The sequence below is a fragment of the Callospermophilus lateralis genome, chromosome 3 (genome assembly GCF_048772815.1).
Source record: "Callospermophilus lateralis isolate mCalLat2 chromosome 3, mCalLat2.hap1, whole genome shotgun sequence".
Taxonomy (NCBI): domain Eukaryota; kingdom Metazoa; phylum Chordata; class Mammalia; order Rodentia; family Sciuridae; genus Callospermophilus; species Callospermophilus lateralis.
The window spans coordinates 53,872,907-53,899,780 of record NC_135307.1 but is presented as its reverse complement, the minus strand read 5'-3'; the positions used below and the strand labels follow the sequence as shown (position 1 = coordinate 53,899,780).

The window sequence follows — 26,874 nt, the reverse complement described above, 5'->3', positions numbered from 1 at the left end:
GACCCCAATGAGTCAATATTAAGAAATGGTGACGTGATTCCATACATTCTTACACTACAAAGTAACACATTTTACTTTCAATAGCTAATACAAAACACATTATTAATCTCTCTTGTAGAGAATGAAATAAATCTGTGCACATTACCAATGTTGTTGTTCCCCAAAGTAGAACAATATTTAGGAAAATATTGTTATATAAAAACATTATATTGTTATATAAAAAACAGCAGTTTTTTAACCTTATATGCATTTTAACATTTCAACAAGAATCTTACCTAAAATGATCCCCTAAGGCTCTCCCATTAACAATTTTAATACATCAATAGACTGAAGAACTACAGAGATTAATCATTTTGATTAATATCTAATTAGCCCTGACTATACTCCAGAGGAAATGGTCATTGTTAGCACTCTGGAGAGCCCAGACTCAGATTCAGAAGTACTTCTGAAACATATGTGAATTGCTGAGAGTCTAGTCTTAGGAACCTCATTGGTAAATGCTAGAGCTCCCTCATTCAGTGACTTTGTGTCAGAAAGTCAGAAAATGCCAAAAAACAATCCTTTTCCAAATTTACTATTTTTAAAGGACTTTGTGAATTTTAAAGTAGGAAATGATCAAAATGATCCACAACAGTTATTATTGTTAAAATAAATTCTGGCTACAATTAAAGAAAATTCGTACAATGTATAAGGAATTTTAAGAGAATTAAATTTTCTTTCAAATAGTTTTCTAACAAATAATTTTCCAGGATAGTTAAAAATGGAGCTAGAATTATTTTCAAAGCTAAACTTATTTTGGCTTTGAACAACTTTTAAGTTGATTACTTTGGTAATATAGAACACCACTCTTGGAGTGTGGCCATACCGAGTTGCTATCCCACAGATGGAGGGAAAAGTAGTGCTGGTCAGAATCCTTTTTGTGGAATAGTTTTAGTAAGAAAAATAAAATAAATTTAAGGAAATATTGTATTTCCTCCTACCCCTCAACATGCAGATGAAATATTAAACATCATGTTACCCATTCCAGTTTAAACTTTAAGGAGAATTTTAATCATTTTTTAAATCTAAGAGACAATATATTAAAATATCCAGAGTAATTCTAGTTTCGTATAAAACTCCAAATATATTGTCACAAAATGAAGAACATTTCTGGCTTAAGGTGTGAAATGAATGGAAATAAAATGCCAAAAAGAAGAGTTATTTAATTACCCCTTTTATGATCATGTGGTGATGAGCCCTCCATGAGGGAGAATTACACATTTCTGGAGCAAAGGAAACTGAAATGGCACTGATGTTGTTTCAAAAATCAAAAAATCTCCCTAAGAGTACCAAAAATATTAATTTGTAATGACAGTTCCCTATCATCTGTAACTATATCATTATTAAATCATTTCCTTCAGTCCTGACAAATAAGCTTTAATCTTATCATAAAAATTAAGATTTCAGTTCTTGTTAGCAATGCACATAAATTTAAACTTGGAAAATGTTATAACATTCTTTCAAAAGCTTCAACACAACACAAAACTTGCCACATTGTAAACTGAACCCCTACTAAAGTACTTTCTCCATCTGCCTGAAAAAAATATGGTACTGGAATTTTCTATTTTTAGCACCATGCTCCAGAAAAGTAGACCACTGTATAGCTGAATTAATTATAAATCACTCCTGGGTAAAACTCTTCTGCCACCCAGTTTTTGAACAACCTGATAGGTTTAGTTTGATGAAGATGATGGCAGAGTCAATGGTTTCCTGATCAGATCTTCCTTGGAATAAATTTTAATCCTTTCTATCTAGAAATCTCTCTTTCTGCTCAATACAGTTGTTTTTAATGTCCTTTCTATTGCTGGGACTTTGCCTTTTTCTTCTGCTTTGATAAAACTGCTTTATTTCAATGACTGTGATGCTTAACGCTGCAGTTAATACCAATTAACTAACACACCCTATAGGATAAAGGTGAGGGGACTCAGTGTCTACCCACTGTCATCCTCTTCTTCCCATCCACTGAAGTGAACCCTCACTAATTCAAGTCACTGTGACTACACATATTAAATATGGCTCCATGAGACCTAATGAGGCCCCATGAGAGTGCTTCTAATTTCATTTCCACATGACATCCATGATTTTAAACATCCTTACAAAATAACTTTTACTGATTTTTGCAATGGAGTCAGTTTCCTTGAAGTAGTTCAAACTCATAAAAGGAAGTTTTATGAAACCTCCAGGTGGAGTAAGTTCAATCACGTTATCTTTACAGAAACCAACAGGGAAAATAAGAACAGTTTGTATAACAGAATCATTCTGTCTCCTGCTTCTGAGCCATCCATCCCAGTCCTCAGAATTCTATCAGCCAGTACATAATGGTCATGCCACACACTGTAGAAAGATTTAATGGATCTATAGCTCCCAATTTCATTCTTTCCTTGAACCGTTACTTTGGGCTATTTCATTTTACTTAAGTAAAGAAATGTGATGGTGTATTAGAATGCCATCCTGTCTTTTTATAATGACACATATATATATATTTTTTAATTGATGGCCTGTGCTTCAGATCAACCAATGTGATCAATTAAGGTGCTATGCATATGGTGCCAGAAGCCATCTACTTTGTGTTCACTCTATTCATATACCATTGCTAATTATCGTCCAATTATACATTCTACCACTGCCCCTCATGTTTAACACAAATGCCTCTTGTCAACCACTTCTGCTCTAATGCAAGGTTTAAAAGAAACCTGCATGCTCTCTAAAGCCTTTTGTGAGAAATCAGGAGGAAATATTTCGGCACAAGTCTTTTTTACTACAACAGCTTTCCAATTTGTATATGTATGTTGAAAAGCTCTGAGAAGAACAAGAGATTTTCCACTGGTTGCACATCAACCAACTGGCATGTTACACTAGAAGTCTAGAGCACAGTCATTTCAAACCCATCGTATGTTGAAAGGGCACTGTGACTTGCTAATTTTATAATTCTAGCAATCCAGAAGACTTTCATTGGTATGCTATGGTGTGTCTTGGGAAATTTTACTCTCACATTTTGTGAGATATCACCTCAGCAGGTTTTAATATGTGCATGTTTAAAAAAAAAAACAAACAGATAACAGAGTTAAAAAGCTATTGCTATCACTTTATGTACCCTAGCAAAAATCTTCCATGGAGACTATTTAGATTTTCCAATGAGTCCTGATACTGAGCATAAGTAGCTAATTTTGTAAACAACAGTTGTTTCTGAAGGACTTTTGTTTTCTTTGTTGGAGTTTTACCTATGACCTGAAATCTAGCCAAAGTTCCTGTCTTCTTTGAGTTTGGTGAATGACTTCTTGAGCATGAAACATTGCAGAAACATTTTGTTTTAAACGAACAGTATTTCTCACACGAACCATCTCACACATCTTGCAGGAGGCCACACTCAATTGGTTTGCCATTTGAATACGTGTAGCTTTATCCATTGTTGTTGGTAATTGGGAGGTTACAAAGTAAAGGAGAGACTTCTTCACTCTTCTGAGAGTTGGAGCTGCTACTTGTGTCTTCACTGAAACTATTATAACCATCAGACATCCTGAGACATTCTCCTTTACTTTGGGATCTTGAAGACTGTTCTGTCACTTTTTAGAGGATGCAGAATGGCATGGCTTCTTTTGAGTGGCCCATAATGTCTCTTCTGGCTCAGATCTTTTGTGTTTCTGGCAGGGCTTCATGAGTATGCGTCCACTGGTGCTCCCTGGCCATGACATTGCTCTCTCCTCAGCTAGGTCCAGTCCAGTGGCTACTGTAGCAGCTCCTCTCTTTCCCTCCTGTAACTCAGGTAACCCTAGGATATCAACTTTCAATAAGTATTATTTTTTTTCCTCTAGGCCTTTTAAGGAAGAAATATAAATCAAATTGAATATCTCAAAATCAATAAATTATAAAAGTTATTACCTATGACCCAATGGGACAAATGGCAAAAGACAAAATCCATAATTGGTAAAGTATCCAAAGACTGGAAATAATATCTAAATGCCTGTAAGTTGCCCCATGCCACAAATATATCCAATTGATCAATAAGAATTTCAAGCTAGACATCCAAAATTTAGTCAGATAAAAGTTTTCAGCAATATTTTCTCCTGTATGTCCATTTGTCATCTAAGCCCACAACTGTTGGTGTAGTTTTATAACATCTTATAAAAAAATACTTCTCTTAGAATTATATAGTCCAGTTCCTCTCTCTTATTACTTCATCTTTTTGTTTTTATATTTATTTTTCTCAGTAATTCTGTTACAAACTTTAACATATCATCATATCAGTGAAAAATATCAATGGCATATTCATCATGTGATACTATTTCTAATGGTAGAAACTACAAAAATGAAAATAACAGAAAGATATTAATAATTTAAAACACATTCACCCATACCCCAAAAAGTTAGGACTGGGATAAAAGTGAAAAGAGGTAGAAATATTGAATCCCAAATCTTGTAATCATTCTCCACCTAGCATCACTTTTCATAACGAAAGTGTATTTTATACTTTGATAAAGCAGACACTGCTTCTGGATCCATTATAGTCAGGAATCTTAAGGAAGTGAAAAACAATCATAATTATAGCAAGTCTGTAAAACATTCTCAAATTGCAGAAGAATTAAAAGAAGTATAAAATTACCTGTAATGAGTCAAGTTCCTTTTAAGACATTGTAGCATATTTTATGCTAGATATTTCTATCATTTCCAAATCCTAATGAAGACATTAAACAGAGGTTATTATTTCCAACTATAGTTTGTAGTTAATAATAAGGTTAACATTTTCATCTAATGAAGTGATTTCTAAGAGAGGCACTCTAATAAATGTTATATATTTTGAGTTAAAACCTACATTAGAACTTTGTACTATATTGCATATACTTTGTTTAAAGGTTAATTTGTTCATGTTTTAAAATGCACCTCTATTATTTTGTTATATTCTACTTCCTGAATAATAAACATTATTAGTTAAACTCTGAAAGACACTTATTCTGTCTTTTATTAATTACTTAAAAGTGATCTATTTTTGTCAATTGTCACAAATGGGATAAAAAATATAACAACAATTCACTAAGGATGAAAATATGACTCTAACGTGTATTATCATTATAATCTCTCATTTAAAGCCAATTTCTACATGAAAACTGAAATCATCAAGAAGTTGTAGAATTTTTCAAGATCTGGACCAGGTACTGATAGATAATTACACTAATGATGTAGGTTTTCAAGAAATATGAAACACCATTAGAAAGAAAAAGATAGAGATGTCTTGGTAGAATAATATGCTTAGAAAAATATTTGAAATTAATATAAAGATTTCAGGGTTGATGATAATTATGATGTTAAAAACCTTAAGTATTAATGTTTATTAGATACCAACCAAACAACTCCATGATTAAACTACAAACTCTGAAATGCAAGTATCAAAATCCTGCATATGGCTTTTTTCTTGTTGTTTTCATATTAAAATGTTAATTAAATTAGCTTCCATTTCCTACTTTTTTTGATAATTAGGTAAATACATCTGCAATATTTACAGCAGTACCTGGTACATAGTTGCCCATAATTCAGTAACTGTTGGCTAGACATTCATTAGCATTCTTTCAATTACATGATTATTTATGCCCTAAAATACCACCATTAATAAATTAGAGATAAATTAGGCACAAACCTTGTGTACTGTTTTTTGGTTTTCTTTATTCACTTCCTTCTTTTCAGCTACCCTGTCCACTGACTGGACAGTGTTGCCATGACCTTCCACCATCTCTTCAGAGTTCCTAGTTCTACCTGGAGTTAGAGTCCCAGCTCAGTGTAGGCCTCACCGCCCTGGGCCATATTCCATCTGTGATCTACTTCCAGATTTAGATAAAATGCCCCTTCCAGCTATGAGCTATGGTTTCCTGAGTCAGCACCATACCCTCAAATGAACAACCAGATCCTTTTATGTAGTAAATTTGTCTGAGTTTACTGAGACGATCTTGTTTTACACTATTGTAATATGCAATTATTAATAGTAGCCCAGTGTATTCCTAAAACTTTCCTAATAAGTTCTGTGACTACTACACTGATGAGTTGAGAAAGAGCTGGTTTGGTATTGGTGAAGACATAAACAGATAGATGAAATAGAATGGAAAGCCAGAAATAGATCCACAAAACATGATAAATTGATTTTTAGCATAGATTCAAAGCCAACTGAGAAATTACAGTTTGATATGAAAACATTTAATTAACAAAAACCTTGACCTACAATTGAGTGTTTATACAAATTTAACTAAAAATGCATCAGACCTAAATTAAATTTCTAAAATTTTTAAATAGTAAAAGGAAATTTCAAGAAAATCTTTGTAATCTTGAAATTTGAAAATATTTCAAAGATATAACTCTAGAAGTGTCATCCATAAAAAAAGAGGTGACAAAGTAGACTCTATTAAAATTAATATCAATATCAAGACCCTGTCAAGAGAATGAAAAGAAAAATGAATGTACCACCTGAAAAAAATTGTTTTTTATATTATATGATAAAGAGCTTATTTCCAGAATATAAAAATAACATATAAACTGTAATAGAAAAATAAAAACACTAAATGTTCTCATCAAACAAGAGATTCAGGTAGCGGCTTAGCTCAGAAAAATATGTTCAATATAATTAGTACACAAGGAAATATAAATTAAAATTACAAGAAGTCATAATTTACATTAATGTAAAGTCAAAAATGGGAAGAACAATGATGTGGAAGATTTTTAATTTTTATATGTTGTTGATGGCCAGCTGCTTTGAAAATTTGGGGTAGTTCCTTGTAAAGTGAAGCATATGCTTATCATGTAATCCAGCAATTCCATTCCTAATTATTTACCTAGGAGAAATGAAATCCTATGTTCATATAAAAGCTTAGATGCAAAGTTCTATTATCACCAAAAATTATTTATGATCGCCAAAAATATGATGGAGTATTGGGTGATCACAAAAAATGGCAAAATAGTGAAAAAGAAACCTTATTTGTTTTTCTACTTTGGTATTTCCATGTAATAGAATAATACCAAGCAATAAATAGAATAAATCAGAAAACAATATGTTTTGGTCTCAAATATATTTTACTAATTGAAAGAATCCCAATTTGGAAATCTACCAAGTGAATCATTCCATTTACATGACTTTTTGAAAAGACATAAGTATTATGACAGAAAACATATGTCATTGTCAGCAAGTCAGGAATGAGAGAAAATGACTCTAAAGGGGCATAGAAATTTTTTTGTGATAATAGAACTAATATTTACACTGGTGAGGGTGCAAATATGCATGACTTTCAAAATGCATATGTAACTGTCCAAGAAAAAATAGTTTTGCTTTATGTAAATTATGTTTTAATTAAAAGTAAAATTACAAAAAAAGAACAGTAGGATAAGACTATAAAAGATTCCTTCACTGAGAAAAAGAAACTAAAGTCTAGAAATTTCTAAGTAAAAAAAAGTAAATAAATTTTCAAGCATTTCAAAATACCTTCATTTAAAATTTTCTTTATTCTAAATATAAAAATGGTCCAAATTATGAAACATTAATTTTGCTTAAAAGTGTATGCTTATGAGACACAAGGCACATTTTATCCCAGAATTAACAAGCCATATAAGAGCTCTACTGTTTTGCTTTTAGTGATTTTTTTATGAAGATCGCTATTACATATTTCAGTATTTAATTTATCTTCCTTTATAGTATTCTAAATATAGACTATGTAGTTCAGGGTTTTTTATAGCCTGGAGTTCTATTACTAAGGCTACACTATTCTAATATGTTATTAGGAGAAAATGTATGAAATTTTCTCTTTCATGTATCTGTTAGTAAAAGAGAAAAATACTTGCCACATTCCATACTCTGTTGATATTATACCATCTGGGATTGAACATTTTTTTTAAACAAGGGATTTTACTCCATAGAACAAAGGCAATGTGGATCCCAAGCTATAATATTTTTAAGTAAGACCAATGAAAATAAGAATTCAATTGTATTTGAAGCTAATGGTCAGTGTTAGTACTGCCACTGGTATTAAAAATGAATTAAGTAAGCCACCTCATTGTAAGAAAAAGGAAGCCAAGACCAACAAAGCTGATATACTTATTCAAGATGGTACACCTAAATGGAATCAGAGACTGGAATCAATACTTGTCCCCTCACTATCAGTTTATTATCCTTTATACTCTGATACATAATTAAATGTTTTGCTGATATTTACTGATAATATAACAAGTAGAATTTATATCCTGCTCACTCAGAAATAGTTATTTGGATTGCAAGTTCCTGATTTCTGAAGTAAACCTATTATTTCCTGTGACTTATTTTCAATTTTTAACATTAAATATGGTTTCAGTGTTATATCTGCTTAAAGAACTATAAAATAGAAATTACTTACACTACCTAATATTTATATGTGAACATACTAGAATATACAAATAGAATGTTAAGTCCCACTTTGAACCTAAATGAGAGAAAATTTAAGAATAAATAACAGGAAGATATATTTACTGTTAGAAATTTGCTCTGCTTTTTAACTTTCCCTTCTGTTAATTGCTCAACTCTTTTTGTTTGTTTGTTTGTTTGTTTTTAGTACCAGGGATGAACCCAAGGGTACTCAACCACTGAGTCATATGCCCAACCCTCCCCGCCCCATTTTTTTTTAAAACTTTTATTTTGAAATAGGAGACAGGGTCTTGCTAACTAGCTGAGGCTGGCCTTGAATTTGTGATACTCCTACCTCAGTCTACTGAGCCAGTGGGATTATAGTTACATGCCACCAGGCCTGGCAAGTCTCTGGTGTTAGGAGGTCCCAAATTAGCATAGAAAATTCAACTTATGATTTCAATTGATCTTAAAAATATTTTTATGAGTTTTTATAGGGGACAGAATAAGATTTTATTTGTATTAAATATTATGCTTTCTGTAGTATTTTTGTGTGTGTGCATTTATTTTAATTACATTATTTACTAAATGAACATAATTATTTTTTCACTGTTAGCATGTTTTTGAGTCTTTTTCCTTGAAGTACAACTTAAAAGGATCGCAATTCTTTTTAAGATACGTTTTTAATCTGCGGAAACACATATTTTCATGAAAGGTAAATTTATTCTTTCTGAAATGTAGAATATTCACAATATTTTTGTAACCTTTTACCCAAGATTTTATAGATATTATTGGAAGACCTGTATAGAAGAGAATAAATGTACAATTAAGCATGAATTTAACAATATTGAATTAAGAATGAAATGAATTTTTTAATTATCTCATATTTGTTGATCACACTGGCAAAATTAGAACATTTTCACAAATGATATTCATTTTATTCTACTGTGCTGATTTTTATCAGTTTTTTTTTTTTTATCCTTTTGCCTTCCTTCTGGTAAGAACTCTTGTTAACATTCTTTCCACATACCTTTTGTTTATTTTCCTTGATTAGTTGGAACATTGCAATATTTAACATTCAATTGAATTTTAATTCTGGGAGTGCATGTTATATTTGACATACTCTGAAGTAGTTCTACTTTTAGCAGATTTTTTTTTTTTTTAGTTATACATGGACATGATTTCTTTAATTTGTTTATTTGTTTTTATATGGTGCTGAGGTTCGAATCCGGTGCCTCACATGTGCGAGGCAAGTGTTCTGCCACTGAGCCACAACCCCAACCCTCTGCAGATTTTTTTTTTATTGATTGCTCAAGACAATACATTGATCTTGATATATTATACATTTGATTCAAATGGGCTATGAATTCTTATTTTTCCATGTGTACAGATTGCAGGATCACATTGGTTATACAGCTACATTTATACATACAGCAATACTAGTGTCTGTTGTATTCTGCTGCCCTTCCTATCCCCCCTCTCCTCCCCTCCTTTCCCATCACCTCTCTCTACCCAATCTACTGTGACACATTTCTCTCTCTTTTTTTTCTTCCCCCTCACACCATCATATATGTAATTTTGTATAACGATGAGGGTCTCCTTCCATCTTCTGTGCGATTCCCCTTCTCCCTCCCATTCCCTCCCACCTCTCATCCCTGCTTAGTGGAAATCTTCTTCTCATGCTCTTCCTCCCTACTCTGTTTTGAGTCATCCCCCTTATATCAAAGAAGACATTCAGCATTTGTTTTTTAGGGATTGGCTAACTTCACTTAGCATAATCTGCTCTAATGCCATCCATTTCCCTGCAAATGCCATGATTTTGTTATTTTTTTAGTGCTCAGTAATATTCCATTTGTATAAATGCCACATTTTTTTTTATCCATTCATCTATTGAAGGGCATCTAGGTTGGTTCCAAAGTCTATTGTGAATTGTTCTGCTATGAACATTGATGTAGCTTTGTCCCTGTAGTATGCTCTTTTTAGTTCCTTTGGGTATAGTCGGAGAAGGGGAATAGCTGGATCAAATGGTGGTTCCATTTCCAGCTTTCCAAGGAATCTTCATACTGATTCCCAAATTGGCTGAACCAATTTGTAGTCCCACCAGCAATGTACAAGTGTACCTTTCTTTCCACATCCTCTCCAGCACTTGTTATTGTTTGACTTCATAATGGCTGCCATTCTTATGGGAGTAAGATGGTATCTTAGAGTGGTTTTAATTTGCATTTCTCTGATAGCTAGAGATGCATGATCATTTTCTCCTGTTATTGTTGATTGATTATATATCCTCCTCTGAGAAGTGTCTGTTCAGATCTTTGGCCCATTTGTTGATTGGGTTATTTGCAAAAGTACTCTATAGGTTTAATGCAATGCCAATCAAAATCCCAATGGCATTCCTCACAGAAATAGAAAAAGCAATCATGAAATTCATCTGGAAAAATAAAAGACCCAGAATAGATAAAGCAATTCTAAGCAGGAAGAGTGAAACAGGTGGTGTAAGGATACCAGATTTTAAACTATACTACAGAGCAATAGTAACAAAAACAGCCTGGCACTTGTACCAAAACAGGCCAGTAGACCAATGGTACAGAATAGAGGACGCAGAGACCAATCCACAAAATTACAACTACCTTATATTAGACAAAGGTGCTAAAAGCATGCAATGGAGAAAGGATAGCATCTTCAAAAAATGGTGCTGGGAGAACTGGAAATCCATATGAAACAAAACGAAATTGAATCCCTTTCTCTCAACACACACAAAAGTTAACTCAAAATGGATCAAGGAGCTAGGAATCAAACCAGAGACTCTGCGTCTAATAGAAGAAAAAGTTGACCCTAATCTCCATCTCGTGGGGTCGGGCTCCAAGTTCCTTAATAGGACACCTATAGCACAAGAGTTAAAATCAAGAATCAACAAATGGAAAGTATTCAAACTAAAAATTTTTTTCTCAGCAAGAGAAACAAATAGGGAGCCTACATCCTGGGAACAAATTTTTACCCCTCACACTTCAGATAGAACTCTAATCTCCAGAGTATACAAAGAATCCTCTGCAGATTTTTAAAGATAATCTTTTCTTGTCCTGTAATCTCACCTCATGATCCATTTATCTGTGTTTTCTAGAATTTTATTGAGAAAATAAAAACGTTCTTTTACATTTTATTCTCTTTCCCATCTTTGGGATGGCTTAATTCACAGTTTATCCCAGGGTGAACAAATTTCAGAGGAATGTTCTCTTTCTTTGAGTGCTGTCAAAAAGTGAAATATAAAAATTTATAAACCCTAGATTATATTTTTCTACACATTCCCTTAATTTTTCTGGTAAGGACACAGAGTTAGCCCCTGAAGGAAATGATCACTTGATTCTCTGAGAATTCCTTTTCACTGACTGAATGTGCACATTCACAGTTGTCCATCACCTAAAGGGAGTGCCTCATGTTAGTTAATCATTTCTCTGATAGCATATTCTGAGAGACTCTCATATTCTTAAACCCTTGCACTTAATCCCTGTGAATATGTTAATGGATAATATGATGTTACTTATATTACTTTTCTGGGCAGAAATTTGAAAGGCATTTTTTATAAACCTTTTCTTTTACTAATTTTGAAAATCAAGGCCTTGAATGAAATGATTGTCCTTCAGAATAGTATGTTTGCATTTATTAAAGTGGTAAATCCTAAATCAGTGTTGGCTGATAATGATTATTCAAATTCTGCTGCACAGCATGCATAAATTGATGGATATTCACACCAGAAATTATATCACATATTGATTTATATTTCATGATTTCATTTTCCCTTCAGTCTTTAAAGATAGGAAATAATTTAGTTTAGAAATTCTCTTTCAGTGACATCTTGTCCTCATTCTCTTCAGACCTTAGTATTGACTTCTAACTTCTACACCTTTCAAGTTATAATTTTTTGGGTGTCTAGACTAGGGATCTTGATCAAAAAAAGTAAGAAAATCTACTTAAGCATTTGTTTAAGAAATATATTTTAAACATTTTTGAGATGCTAATATATATAATTCATATTTTTTGTGGAAAGAAATACATGGATATATAAGGAAGATTTTAAAATAATTCCAGATTAAAAACTATTAATATTTTTTTGGTAATTTTTTCTGAAAAATATTGTTTGAATAAACATGTTATACTTAATAGTACACAGAATATACCATGCTATATTATTTCAAATATTGGATCTCTGTTATATATATGAGATATTTTGTTTACACATTAAATGTATACTTATATGTATTTATTGTGAGTATGTGTGTATATACACACACACATGTACATGCATGACATACAGATATTCTGTGTAGTTGCACGTGTGTATGTGCATATGTGAAATTGGATACTATTGATTCTCATTTAACATATTTTCTCAAATTATAAAATGTTTTTTATAATCAACTTAATTTTCATAATCAGAAATCAGTTTGTCAAATCCATTAAAATGTTTTATTTCTTTAATATGACAGTACCCTGAACTTCCTAAAGGAATAGATGTTCTTTTCATACCTGCAATTGGGTGATTTAAAACAGGACCAAGTAAGAAAGTCTGAGAGCTGAGGGAAATGATGATGTAATTTACATTTCTAAACCTAGGCTAGAAAACCAGAAGCTCAGACATCTGAGGACAGGAGATGTGTCTTAAGCTTAAGAAGGGACAGAGTAAATTTGTACTTCCTCTGCTTTTTGTTCTCTTCATTCTGCCAGCAGATCAGATGATGCCCTTTGGTAAGGGCTGATCTTTGCTTGTTCTACTAATTCAAATGTGAACCTTTCTATAAACACCTCCACAAACACACCTGAGTTAATGTCTAAATTGCTATCTGAGCATCCTTTAGCCCTGTGTGGTTGACACAGAATTTGCCTTCACAGAGTCACATCTTTTCTAGTATTGGTTGGGACATATTTGCCCTGGATTTGCATAGATGTTATTGGCACTTCCAGGTCATCTTATGGGGACTGAGGCTTTAGGAGTCAACCTAAGAAAATGCTAATATTGAAGGTAATATTTACTATGAACAATAAACTCATGTGACTCTGACGCAGGATTTTCGTTTCTTCTACCAACATCCATGAAACCATGGGAGTTTACCCTGTTTGCTTATTAGTGGAGGATTTCTAGAAAAGGAAGAATAAGGGTATTTCCTGCAAATTAACAAGATGTGAATGCAATAAATTGGTAGTGGACATATTGAGAAATTTTATGGTGGTCCTTGTTAATATGGAATGATAGAAAAGGATGCACAAATAGGTAGTTTTTTTCTTAGTCTAACAATAACAGAATACCATGAATTGGGCAGCTTATAAACAGTATTTATTTCTCACAGTTTTGGAGGCTAGAAAGTTTCAGATCAAGGCTTTGGGGAGGGTGTGCTTTCTGGTTTATAGATGACCACTTTAATAAATTTTCACATGGTTACAGGAGTGTGGAAGTCCTTTGGGGTCTCTTTCATTAAAACATATTAATCCTATCCATGAGGGCTCTACCTTCACAACCTCATTTTCTATCAAAGGCCTCAATTCCCAATACTAATTTCTAATATTTTGGGGTTAGAATTTCAACATATTATATTGGGAGAGATATAAACATTCAGTCTATAGCAAGACTCAAATACATTTGGTTAAGAGATGCTTGGTTTGTGAACTCTTGTTTGCCTGGGGCTGAGGAAACTCCTTGTCAGTCTGGCCATCAGCCTCAGGTCCACTCTTGCAACAACTAGTACCAAAACACAACCTAGAAAGACAAAAGTTCTTGCCTCTTTCAAAAAACAGCTGCAGAGACATAAGTAAACTGTTACAATGAACGTTAAAGGGGAAAATTTGTTCCTGCTGTGCACAAAACCTCTTGAATCATTATGTTGACTGATTGGGAGATGAAGAGACAGGATATGCAATGTGTACAAAGAAAAATAGCAATGTTGTGATGATATAAGTCTCATCACCTTCTCAAGTTTATCATGTCAACCTTAGATCATTTCAGAGATGGCACTAAAAAATCTCAAAACGTTTTCAGTACATTTTGGCTTTATAGGAGAGCCTTGACCCTTTGAGGAATATCTGCTGGGACTCTAAAATCCCCAGGGAAATCACAGATGGGACTATTCAGACTCCTATTTGTCTGGACACAATTTGCAATGATGTTGAAAGTGATCCATTGAAGAATGATAAATTGACCAAAATAAATCTAGATAAATTTTTGCAGTTAGTCCTGTACGTGAGAAAACTCTGCTGGCCTTTATTTTGAAACTGGAAAACAATTTAATAAATGTTACTTTGATACTAGGGAAGCAAATGTCTGGATAAGGTGGACTCTTCAATAAGTTAATCATTCTGTGAGTCAAGGCCCTGGGCACCAGGAGGCACAAACCTCAGGTCATAGCCAGAAAGCAACATGGCTGTGTCAACTGGGACAATAAGTTGTTCCCAAATCAGTCCATAATGAGGGCTGTTTTGCATCATTTTTTGTTTTGTATGTCTTTAAGTGGACTGAAAACATTACAAAATTCTTTCTATTGTGCACAAGCACTCACACAGTATACAAAATCAGAAATTTGAGAGTGAAGTGACTTTCTTCTCCATACTCCCTGTTTTCTCCCTTCCACAATCCCTAACTCAGCTCTTTTAAGGATAAAAATGAATAAATATGAAACTATACTTTCCTGTGTGAACCAAATCAATGTACTGCTTTTATTTCTTTTACATCTGAAAGTATTATAGAAGTTAATGTATTGTATATGTATTATATACTTTTATATCTTGGCCACATAAATGAATGCAGAAGGACTTCATCTTGAGAGTGTCAGGATATGAAGAAATGCTAATAAATTTGGGACCCTACATTGATAACAATATCTTTGAGATTCGAGTCTCTGACTCATGACTTTGCCGACTGTCTCTATGAATGTGAGGCAGACTTCCCCTAGTGTTGCCCTGTGGGGTTTGAGACTTATTGACTTTATCGTGTAGCTATATTTTCCTGACACAACTATTATGTGTACTGATTTTTAGAAGCATCTGTTAGCTTGCTTCTAGTTTTTTTTTTTTTTTTTGAATATAAATGTCTGATCCAAGTAAGCTAATTTTCTGGACTGACATTTCCATTTTGGGATGACTTTATTCAGTTTATCCCAATGACAAAAAAAACTGTGTATAAACAATTAAGTATGTTTGTAAAAAAAAAAAAAAGTAAAAAAGTATGTGTGAAGGATCATTTAGTTTTCTTCCAGTGGTATCTTGACTGTACATGACAAAATGAACAAAGTGACACCTATACTTAAGGGGAATCTTTATCCTGCACTAGGCCACATGAAGGGAAGATAGTGTATTACTGGGTCCTTCAAATCACAGAGGTTCCCATAAGTTTCTAGTCCTATTCCAGAAATGGTTATGGTAAGGTGGAATCAGATTATATCTATTGTGCTGCTATGAATGGCCAAACTCAGAGCCAGTTTTGAAAAACTAAAATGGAGGTGAATGTTCCACTTATTAGGCAGAGCTTAAGTGACTGTTGTTTCTTTGGCCAATATTTCATGCTGAATCTTGTTATAATTTTGGTGACTATAACATGTGTCTGAAACTTAGAAAACTACAGATAAGTAGAATAATGACACTCTTGTTTAGGACCACACATTGGGGAATAGCAGTTGATCTAATTATTTGGGCCAATCATGTGGATCCATGGTGCAGAGCCCATGAGAACACTTAGAATCAGGTTTAGATTGAAATGAAGATCTCAAATTTTGATGCTTGAATTGATTCTCATACCAGATTTGAAAATTCATCTGTCATTAGTGACTGAACCAAAAATGAAAGACAAGTCCTTGATGCAGAGGCTAACACTGCTTGAAAATATTGTAACTACTGTGGAATTTGATATTTTTGTGTCATGGTGGAGACCATGATCCACTGGGCGTGGATAGCGCTTGCTATTAATGGATTAACTACATCGGCCTTTTAAACCAGCAATGGTGTTATTAGTGGTATCATACTGTTGTTAGTATTTTTTCAGTTTATAGTTTCTATTACAATTTAGTCATCTAATTCTGGCTACATATTATACATCTCTTGAAAATAGCATGCATTGTCCTTAACTTTCTAGACCATCTTCAGTTTGATTATAGTGTGAATTTGATAATAAGCATCACTTAAGGATCAAGCTGTTTGATAGGTCACTCATGCTTTCTAACATTCACAGGTTTTTGGAGTTGAGTATTGAAACAGCCTTTACAAAAATTGACTTAAGAAAGATTTCTTGCTCTACCTTTCTCCTTTCCTCCTAGTCCACACACATTAATAATGGATACTGGTCACCAAATGCAGGTGTCCTAAGAAAGGTGTCACTTCTTCTGGGATAGCTCCCAGACAATTAACAGGATAGATGGGATGTGGAGTTACACAGATCTTATTTTTAAAACTTGAAATTCCATTCTGATTGACTAGGCCTGATGATTCTTTTCTTCCTATAGGCAACTCAAAATTGACTGATTAGTATACCTTATGTATGATAGTCTGGCCAAAAATGATCATAGATTTAAACCTAAATGTGGTTTCTAGCTACCTTGGTACCCTATTGGAATGACATGGCCTGATGTCACAAAGATAATAGCCATTAGGTAGAGCACAGTACTTTTTGAGTTACTCTACAGTGGCTTATATAAGACTCATATAGACAAAGGCAGGGGACATATGACTTTCTTTAAATTTTTAAAAAATGGACTTTCTTCTCAAACATGCTTCTTCTAGAAGAAAAATTTTTGTGAAAGCAGGGGATAACTGGAAACATGGTAAAGTTATAACTGTCAGAATGAGAACCTCTGATTTATAATGGTGAAGACAAAACAATAACCCAAGCACCTGAGATAGAAAGAAGCAGTAGGGATCTTAATCCAGTTTTGATTTTTTTTTCATTTTTCAAAAGAGTCCTTGAAGAATTTTGCATATAAGGAAATAAATACCTTAGTGCATGGGGAATATTATCAAACTGTACTGCAGTCTCATGGATACCCTACTTGGGAAGCCCAAACAATTATAAACAACACTTTTTATTAGCAACACAATTTACACCTCCTTACTATACTTACTGTATAGAAGCAGGGCATTAACGTACCTTCATCTCAAATATATTATTCATATAACACATGAGGGATCATAAGAGAACTTCAAGGAAACACCATGAGTAGATCATGTAGCCCACAGAGAACTATGGTGATGTCTTCAAATTGAGGCAACCCTTACTTAGAGTAGCTTCCCAGAAGGATAAATAACTTACACATACACAACATATTGACAGTTAACCCCATAAAGGGAGTCATTTGGTTGAAAATTCAGAAACAAAATTTGTTCATGACTTTAATTAAAATGACCAATGGCATCATCTCTGCCCTGGAAAACATGTAAGGAGACGGCAACTCACTGGCTAAGTTAATTAAGGATGATAAAACTGCCCTAGGTTTTCTCATTGTGGATAAGGTAGCACCTGCACAATCACTAACAAACCCAGCTCTAATATATGTCTTGGATCTAGAAAAAACATCCAAATAACAATTTATGGAGAATGCTGCATGACTTTGTAAGGCACACTGCGAGGGGTTATTAATTTTTTTCAGATGGTGAGTCCTGTCCCATGTAGTATCTCTGATGTCAGTACCATAAGAATGTATCAGCCAAATTGAAGAGCTTTCTCCCAGCCTTTGCTGGTTAAATTCATCATAATGATAATGGGTTGAATTACGCTTGAGAAAACACAACCAGAGCCAGGATAGTATAGGCCTGATTGGTAGATTTTACCAGGAAAGGAGTTTTCTTGGATCTCTTATAGATCTTGTAAGTAGAGACACTGACTGCCTTTGTTCTGGACTTTATTTTTAAGTATATTTGTTTAGAAAGCAATCTTGAAGAAGGACATAGTGCCACTCTTTGGGGGAAAAAAAAAAGCAGATGTAGGTCTTTTAGACTTCCAGGCTTGAAAGATAGAAGCATTGGAAGAGCAAAGAGCTATCGAGCTTAATACCCATTGCAAATTTTATATTAGCTTAATAAACTCAGAGTTCCATTATTATAATGAAACTTGCCATTTTCACAGGCCACTTGTTCCTCTTTCCATCACACTGTGGGAATGGGAGTTGGAAGAACCACCTTTATAAAGCTTTGGCTAGTGCTGTTGCTCTGAGTAACAAACTTTCTTTTTCTCTTTCCCAGAAGAAAGAGAAAAAGTTATAGCCTAGTCTTTCGGCATTCATGAGATTGTGGCTGGCAAACTTGTGAGCTTGTAAATATGGCACAATTTCAGATTTTTCACAATTCTTGATAGTTTATACAAATAACTGCTCTAAGAGATGTAAAATTCGATCATGATTGAAATTCCTCACAAAGCTAAAAATAGAGCTACCAGATGATCCAACCCTACCACTCCTTGATATTTATCAAAAAGAACTAAAGCCAATATACTTTGGAGATGCCAGCATACCCATGTTTATTACAGCATAGTTCACAACATCAGATTTGTAGAATCGGTTTAGGATCAACAGACAAATGGATAAAGAAAATTTGGTACATATACACAATAAATTTTTGTCCAGTCATGAAGAAGAAGAATATTGTGTCTTATGTGACTGGAGACCATGATTTTGAACAAAATAAGTCAGACTCACAGAGGAAAGTATCCTGTTTTCTCTCCTATGTGGAATCTACAGGGGAATAAAGTAACAAAAAGGGATGTCATGAAAGTAGAAGTGAGGCCATTAGAATAGAGGAAGGGACTAGGGGTAGGAAGAAGAGGATGGGGATGTATTAGGAAATAAAATTGACAAAACACACACACAAACACACACACATACACACATGACCCACTCTATCATTACAAGCCATTAAGTAAAATAGTTTTATGTTGTTTTTAATTTTAATCTTATTTTTTCTCAAGTTTGAGATTTAAGTTGTTCAAACTTAACAACTCAAATCTTCTGCTACTCCAACTGCTCTTTGGATTTGGTAAAGGATTAAAGTAAAGAAAATGGAAAACAAAAACTCACATGGAAAGATATTTTGTTTTTTTCCCCCTGTATTTTATTTCTGATTGGCATCCCTACTTCCAAAAAAAAAAAAAAAAAAAGTCTGTTTGATTTTTCCATGATCGATAATAGTCAAGAGTGGTGAAGGTATGGCTGAACAAAGAAGTGGGAAAAACAAAGAATGAGCAATACTGGATCCAACTTTTGTCAAGTATATAAAGGAAGTGAGATTGTACCATAATGTACCAGCATCCTTAGAACTTGCCTGTGAGGATAAAATAGATCATTTACATCATGGAGACAAGAAACCTTAAGAGGAAAAGTTGTGAGCATAAAGAAAAGAAAGAATATGAGGCTTGAAACAGGAATTGGAGAAATTTTATTTCTCTGAGGTGATTATCTCTATTTTACTTCCTGGTACTAGTAGTTATAGCCTAGTCTTCAGAAAGATATGATCTTGCATATATTTTTAGTATAAATAATAGCCTTAATATTAATTTTTTGAATGCTTTGGCCCATAATGTATGACTATCTATGGTCTTAGAGTGTTTCTTCATTGTCCTGATGACCTTTATTAGTGGATTATTGGATTAGGAATGGAAAGTCTTGCTGTCCTCCGGAAAGATGGCATGACTTAATGCTAATTAAGTGGACTTTCTGTGGTACTTCGTATCTCAATTTCCATTATGTTCTCTCCTCCATGAAAATACCATAAGGGCAGGTCCTTTCCTTAAGGGGAAAACTGTAGCTATCAAGTTCTTCTTTTTTAAATTTTTTTTATTATTGGTTGTTCAAAACATTACAAAATTCTTGACATATCATATTTTATACATTTGATTCAAGTGGGTTATGAACTCCCATTTTTACCCTGTATACATATTGCAGAATCACATAGGTTACACATCCATGTTTTTACATATTGCCATACTAGTGACTGTTGTGTTCTGCTACCTTTCCTATCTCTATTATCCCTCCCATCCTCTCTCTCTACCCGATCTACTGTAATTCATTTCTCTCCCTGGTTTTTTTTTCCTTTCCCCTCACATCCTCTTATATGTAATTTTGTAAAATAAGGAGGGTCTACTTCCATTTCCATGCAATTTCCCTTCTCTCTCCCTTTCCCTCCCACCTCTTGTCCCTGTTTAATGTTAATCTTTTTCTCATGCTCTTCCTCCCTGCTCTGTTCTTAGTTGCTCTCCTTATATCAAAGAAGACAATTGGCATTTGTTTTTTAGGGACTGGCTAGCTTCACTTAGCATAATCTGCTCTAATGCCATCCATTTCCCTGCAAATGTCACGATTTTTTCATTTTTTCAGTGCTGAGTAATACTCCATTTTGTATAAATGCCACATTTTTTAATCCATTCAGCTATTGAAGGGCATCTAGGTTGGTTCCACAGTCTAGCTATTGTAAATTGTGCTGCTATGAACATCAATGTAGCAGTATCCCTATAGTATGCTCTTTTAAGGTCTTCTGGAAATAATCCAAGAAGGGCAATCGCTGGGTCAAATGGTGGTTCCATTCCCAGCTTTCCCAGGAATCTCCATACTGCTTTCAAATTGGCAACACCAATTTGCAGTCCCACCAGCAATATACAAGTGTACCCTTTTCCCCACATCCTCGCCAGCACTTGTTGTTGTTTGACTTCATAATGGCTGCCAATCTTACTGGAGTGAGATGGTATCTTAGGGTGGTTTTGATTTGCATTTCTCTGACTGCTAGAGATGGTAAGCATTTTTTCATGTACTTGTTGATTGATTGTATGTCCTCCTCTGAGAAGTGTCTGTTCAGGTCCTTGGCCCATTTGTTAATTGGGTTATTTGTTTTCTTATTGTTTATTTTTTTGAGTTCTTTGAACACTCTGGATATTAGGGCTCTATCTGGAGTGTGAGGAGTAAAAATTTGTTCTCAGGATGTAGGCTCCCTATTTACCTCTCTTATTGTTTCTCTTGCTGAGAAAAAACTTTTTAGTTTGAGTCAGTCCCATTTGTTGATTCTTGTTTTTAACTCTTGTGCTATGGGTGATCTATTAAGGAATTTGGAGCCCGACCTCACAATATGTATATCGGAGCCAACTTTTTCTTCTATCAGACACAGAGTCTCTGATTTCATATCAAGCTCTTTGATCCATTTTGAGTTAACTTTTGTGCATGGCGAGAGAAAGGGATTCAGTTTCATTTTGTTGCATATGGATTTCCAGTTTTCCCAGCACCATTTCTTGTAGAAATAGATAAAGCAATCATGAAATTCATATGGAAAAATAAAAGACCAGAATAGCAAAAGCAATTCTAAGCAAGAAGTGTGAATCAGGAGGTACAGCGATACCAGATTTCAAACTGTACTACAGAGCGATAGTAACAAAAACAGCATGATACTGGTACCAAAACAGGCAGGTGGACCAATGGTACAGAATAGAGGACACAGAGACCAATCCACAAAATTACAACTATCTTATATTTGATAAAGGGGCTTAAAGCATGCAATGGAGGACGGATATCAAGTTCTGCATCTGAGTGAGCTTCATCTTTGTATGTGTTATTTTGGTTTCGTGAAGGGGTAGAAAGGAAGAATAATTGGTTTGAGATAATCAAGATGGTTTGTTTCATATTCCTGAATCTCCTCAATTTGTTGAGAATATGGATGAAAGGAGGTTAATAAAATTTTCAGAAACTTAAGACAATTAGGCCAACTCATGATGTTTCAATGTTCTTGGTGATATGCCTGGTTTTACCTATATGTATTATTTATTAAGGTTCATGCTTCCATGAAATTGGAAGCTAACATGTAGGGTTTTTATTTTATTTTGTCTATGTTGGTCTGATAGAAAAGGTAACCACAATGTCTGTTGTATAATTTTACTAGCTTGTATTATGTTCAGCCTATCAATCACATCCAAATATTTTCATCAGCATCAAAATCCAGTTTCTTAAATGCTTGCTGAACCAATGGACTCATCTCAATTATCTTCACATTAATGTATTTTCAATATTTACTTGATTTTTTAATCTCTCAGAAAAATCATACTTTGAAAAAAATGCAATTATGAAGTACAAAACCAAACATAGAGAAAAGCACACACACAGACACACACACACACACACACACACACATGAAAACCAAAAGAAAGAAAGGGGAAAAAAAGGAGGGGAGAAGAGAAACATCATGGCAAAGGGCAAATTGATAATAAATCAGAGATAGGCCAAAATGATTTACACATACCAAATGAAATATTTAAACTCATTGTTACATAATTTGAAATATAAACTCTTTTGATGAATGTATTCAGAGAGAATGCCTCTAAAATTCACAATACACATGATAATAGAGAGATGATATTTCTAAAGCAGGCTAGATAAGGCCTTATTCTTGAGTATAAGTTTGTTACTACTTCTGTCCAAATCTACCAATTAAGCAGTTCTTGATGGATTGCCTTTTTAAAAAAAACTGCAGGTAAAAATCCTAATGAAATCAGCAGTTGAAACTGGGCTTATTTGGGGGTTAAAAATAAGAAAGTAGATAATTTTTTACTTAAACTTGACTGACTATAATTTAGTTTAACTATTGTATGTAAGTCACAAGGAACAAAATGCATTATTATTTTTTTGTTCCCAAAATAGTTTACAACATGCCTTTGAGGCTGAAGAAATAAGTTTCAATATCAAGATGTGAAAACACATTATAGAAATTGTTTAAAAAATGTTCAAATACAAAACAAAGTCCATTGGGAAGAAATGGAAAAATGTTGATAATTATTCTTTTAAATAGAAGAAAAGAAGTTTTTCTCAAATGGGGAGCAATAAATCAAAAATAACTTAAAAAGAAACAAAAGCAGAATATATTTTATAGTCCTAGAAAAGAAATATAACAAAAATGAATATATCATAAGAACATAGATGTATTATGGGACAAAGAAAGTGAAAATAGGATCATAAAAATAAAAATAAATGAAATTAAAAGTAAAAATCCAAGAGATGGTGACATTATTTATACCAACAAAGGTAAACATTTATTATTCCAACTTTTAAATATCTTTGTGATAATAACATTAGTAGCAGTTGAAAATGATCTCCTTTAAAGCCTACTTTGCAAATATGATCTCCTACTCTGAAAATGATCTCCTTTTAAAGCATACTCTGCAAATAATCACCAAGATTATTGCTGCCATTTATTTATGTATTTAAAAAAATGCTTCTTTCTTGAAAATGTTGTCAATGTGCTCTAAAATTGTTGAACAAAAAGTTATATGAATGACAAATAAAATCTTCATGAGTATAATGAGAGCAAAGTTCTCCAGCATCCTAAATATCAGTTAATTGTTTTAAACTAACATCCTTCTGTTAAAAAGCACATTTATTTTCTGAAGCATCATAATGATACTGAGGACGTAGCAATAGGAAACATTTTGGGAAAAATGTGAAGATGTTGAAATGTCTTGGCTTCTTTCATACTGATGATCTGCATTTGAATGTGTAAATAGAAACCATATGGTTTTAAAGCAGTGTAGTATCTCTTTCATTTGTCCTTCTTGGGTGGTTACCTGGGACCTTAGTTTACAAACAGTGATAATGCCTTAGATATAAGGGCTCTCAGGGAGCATCTTGTATCTTATAGAATGCTTTCATGATAAGAATTTTATAGATTATATTTATAGAATGCAATCATGGTAAGAATTTTGATCTCTGAATAAAAGAAAAATGGTAACCACATTTGTGATGTTAGAATTTGAAGACTCTGGAATAGAATTGATTAAATGATCTTGCTTAGGATCAGTCCTACATTCAAAAAGTTAAATATAAGATCCATACAGTTTAGGTATTTGCACTGGTATTTGAGTGGTTGTTTATTTGAGGATAGAATAAATAAAGGGCCAGATATTAAAGTCTCTTAATGCATTATGAGTAGTGAAAAGGTTATGAATAAATTTTCCTTAGTATAGGAGAACATATAAATGGTTTTGCAATGCTTATGAAGGTCAGAAAATATTTGGGGGTTTAGAGAAGAAACAAACTATTATAGACTTAAAATTAATGAGGGTTTAGGACTTAATACATAGTAGAGAAAAGCAAAGGATCCTGTGAATGTTTGTGGTGGGGATGGGGAGTGAAAGAAAGTTAAAAACAATGAATAAGAAAGAGGTAGAGTGAAAGCTGGGTCAAATGGTGGTTCCATTCCCAAATTTCCATGAAATCTCCCTACTGCTTTTCATATTGGCTACACCAATTTGTAATCCCAGCAGTAGTGTATAAATGTACCTTTTTCCCCACATCCTAGCCAACACTTACTGTTGTTTGTGTTGATAATAGCTGCCACTCTGACTGGAATAAGATGAAATCTTAGAGTGGTTTTGAATTGCATTTCCCTAATTGCTACTGATGATGAACATTATTTCATGTATTTGTTGATTGATTGTACATCATCTTCTGAGAAGTGTCTTCAGGTCCTTGCCCAATTATTGATTGGATTATTTGGTATTTATCTTTTTGAGTTCTTTATATACCCTAGTGATTAGTGCTCTATCTGCGGTGTGAGGGGCAAAGATATGCTCCCAAAATGTAGGCTGTCCATTCACTTCACAGATTGTTTCTTTTGCTAAGAAGCCCAAAGGACTTAAAAACAGCATTCTACAGGGACATAGACATATTCAATGTTTATAGCAGCACAATTCACAATAGGTAAACTATGGAACCAAATTAGATGCCCTTCAATAGATGAATGGATAAGAAAAATGTGGCATATATACACAATGGAATATTACTCAGCAATAAAAGTGAATAAAATCATGGCATTTGCAGGTAAATGGATGAAATTAGAGAAGATAATGCTAAGTGAAGTTAGCTAATCCCTAAAAACCAAATGCAAAATGTTTTCTCTGATATAAGGAGGCTGATTCATAGTGGGGTAGGGAGAGGAAGCATGGGAGGAATAGACAAACTCTAGATAGGGCAGAGGGGTTGGAGGGGAAGGGAGGGGCATGGGATTAGAAATGATGGTGGAATGTGATGGAAATTATTAACCAAAGTACATCTATGAAGACACAAATTGGTGTGAATATTCTTTGTATATAACCAGAGATATGAAAAACTGTGCTCTCTATGTGTAATAAGAATTGTAATGCATTCTGCTGTCATATATAAATACAAAAAATTAATTTTAAAAAACCTTTAAAAAACAAAGAGATAGATGCCACATTTTTTAATCCATTCATCTATTGAAGGGCATCTAGGTTGGTTCCACAGTCTAGCTATTGTGAATTGTGCTGCTATGAACATCGATGTAGCAGTGTCCCTGTAGTATGCTCTTTTTAGGTCTTTAGGGAATAGACCGAGAAGGGGAATAGCTGGGTCAAATGGTGGTTGCATTCCCAGCTTTCTAAGAAATCTCCATACTGCTTTCCAAATTGGCTGCACCAATTTGCAGTTCCACCAGCAAAATGTGGCATTTATACACAATGGAGTATTACTCTGCACTAAAAAATGACAAAATCATGGAATTTGCAGGGAAATGGATGGCATTAGAGCAGATTATGCTAAGTGAAGCTAGCCAATCCCTAAAAAACAAATGCCAAATGTCTTCTTTGATATAAGGAGAGTAACTAAGAACAGAGTAGGGAGGAAGAGCATGAGAAGAAGATTAACATTAAACAGGGACAAGAGGTAGGAGGGAAAGGGAGAGAGAAGGGTAATTACATGGAAATGGAAGGAGACCCTCATGGTTATATAAAATTACATACAAGAGGAAGTGAGGGGAAAGGGGGAAAAAACAAGGGGGAGAAATGAATTACAGTAGATGGGGTAGAGAGAGAGAAGATGGGAAGGGAGGGGGATAGTAGAGGATAGGAAGGGCAGCAGAATACAATATACACTAGTATGGCAGTATGTAAAACAGTGGATATGTAACCGATGTGATTCTGCAATCTGTATACAAGGTAAAAATGGGAGTTCATAACCCACTTGAATCAAATGTGTGAAATATTATATGTCAAGAACTATGTAATGTTTTGAACAACTAATAATAAAAATTAAAAAAAATATATATGGTGCCAGCTTGTTGTCTAGAGACATTCAATAAAAATTAACCAATTAAAAAGAGAGAAAAAAAAAGAGATTACTGATAGAGAAGTAAGCTGTAAACTAAAAGATTTAATGGTGAGAGTTTTTATGATAAGAGCATCTTGAGATGATCATTTTTAAACAAGTAAGACAAAAATTGGAGATGTAGAACTCTACAGAAACAGGGCATGGAGATAATATGTTTGGGAAACATGTTTTTCTGAGAATCCCTGTACATTGGGTCAGGAGTAACTCTTTGTCACAAGTAGAATATTGCAAATGGGAAAATATATTTTCTTTCAATATTAATGAAAACGTGACCACAGTCATCAAAAAGGACTCAGATGATGTATCACCCAATGAAAGTTTAAAATTTAAACCAACTAGGTAAGTATGAATTTGAAAGCTTCTTCTACAATA

General features: G+C 33.7%; 1 pseudogene; it reads right to left on the bottom strand.

Annotated features, from left to right (window-relative positions):
- Positions 1-1,825: 1,825 nt before the first annotated feature.
- On the bottom strand, positions 1,826-3,555 carry LOC143393793 (MBT domain-containing protein 1-like; annotated as a pseudogene).
- Positions 3,556-26,874: the final 23,319 nt, after the last annotated feature.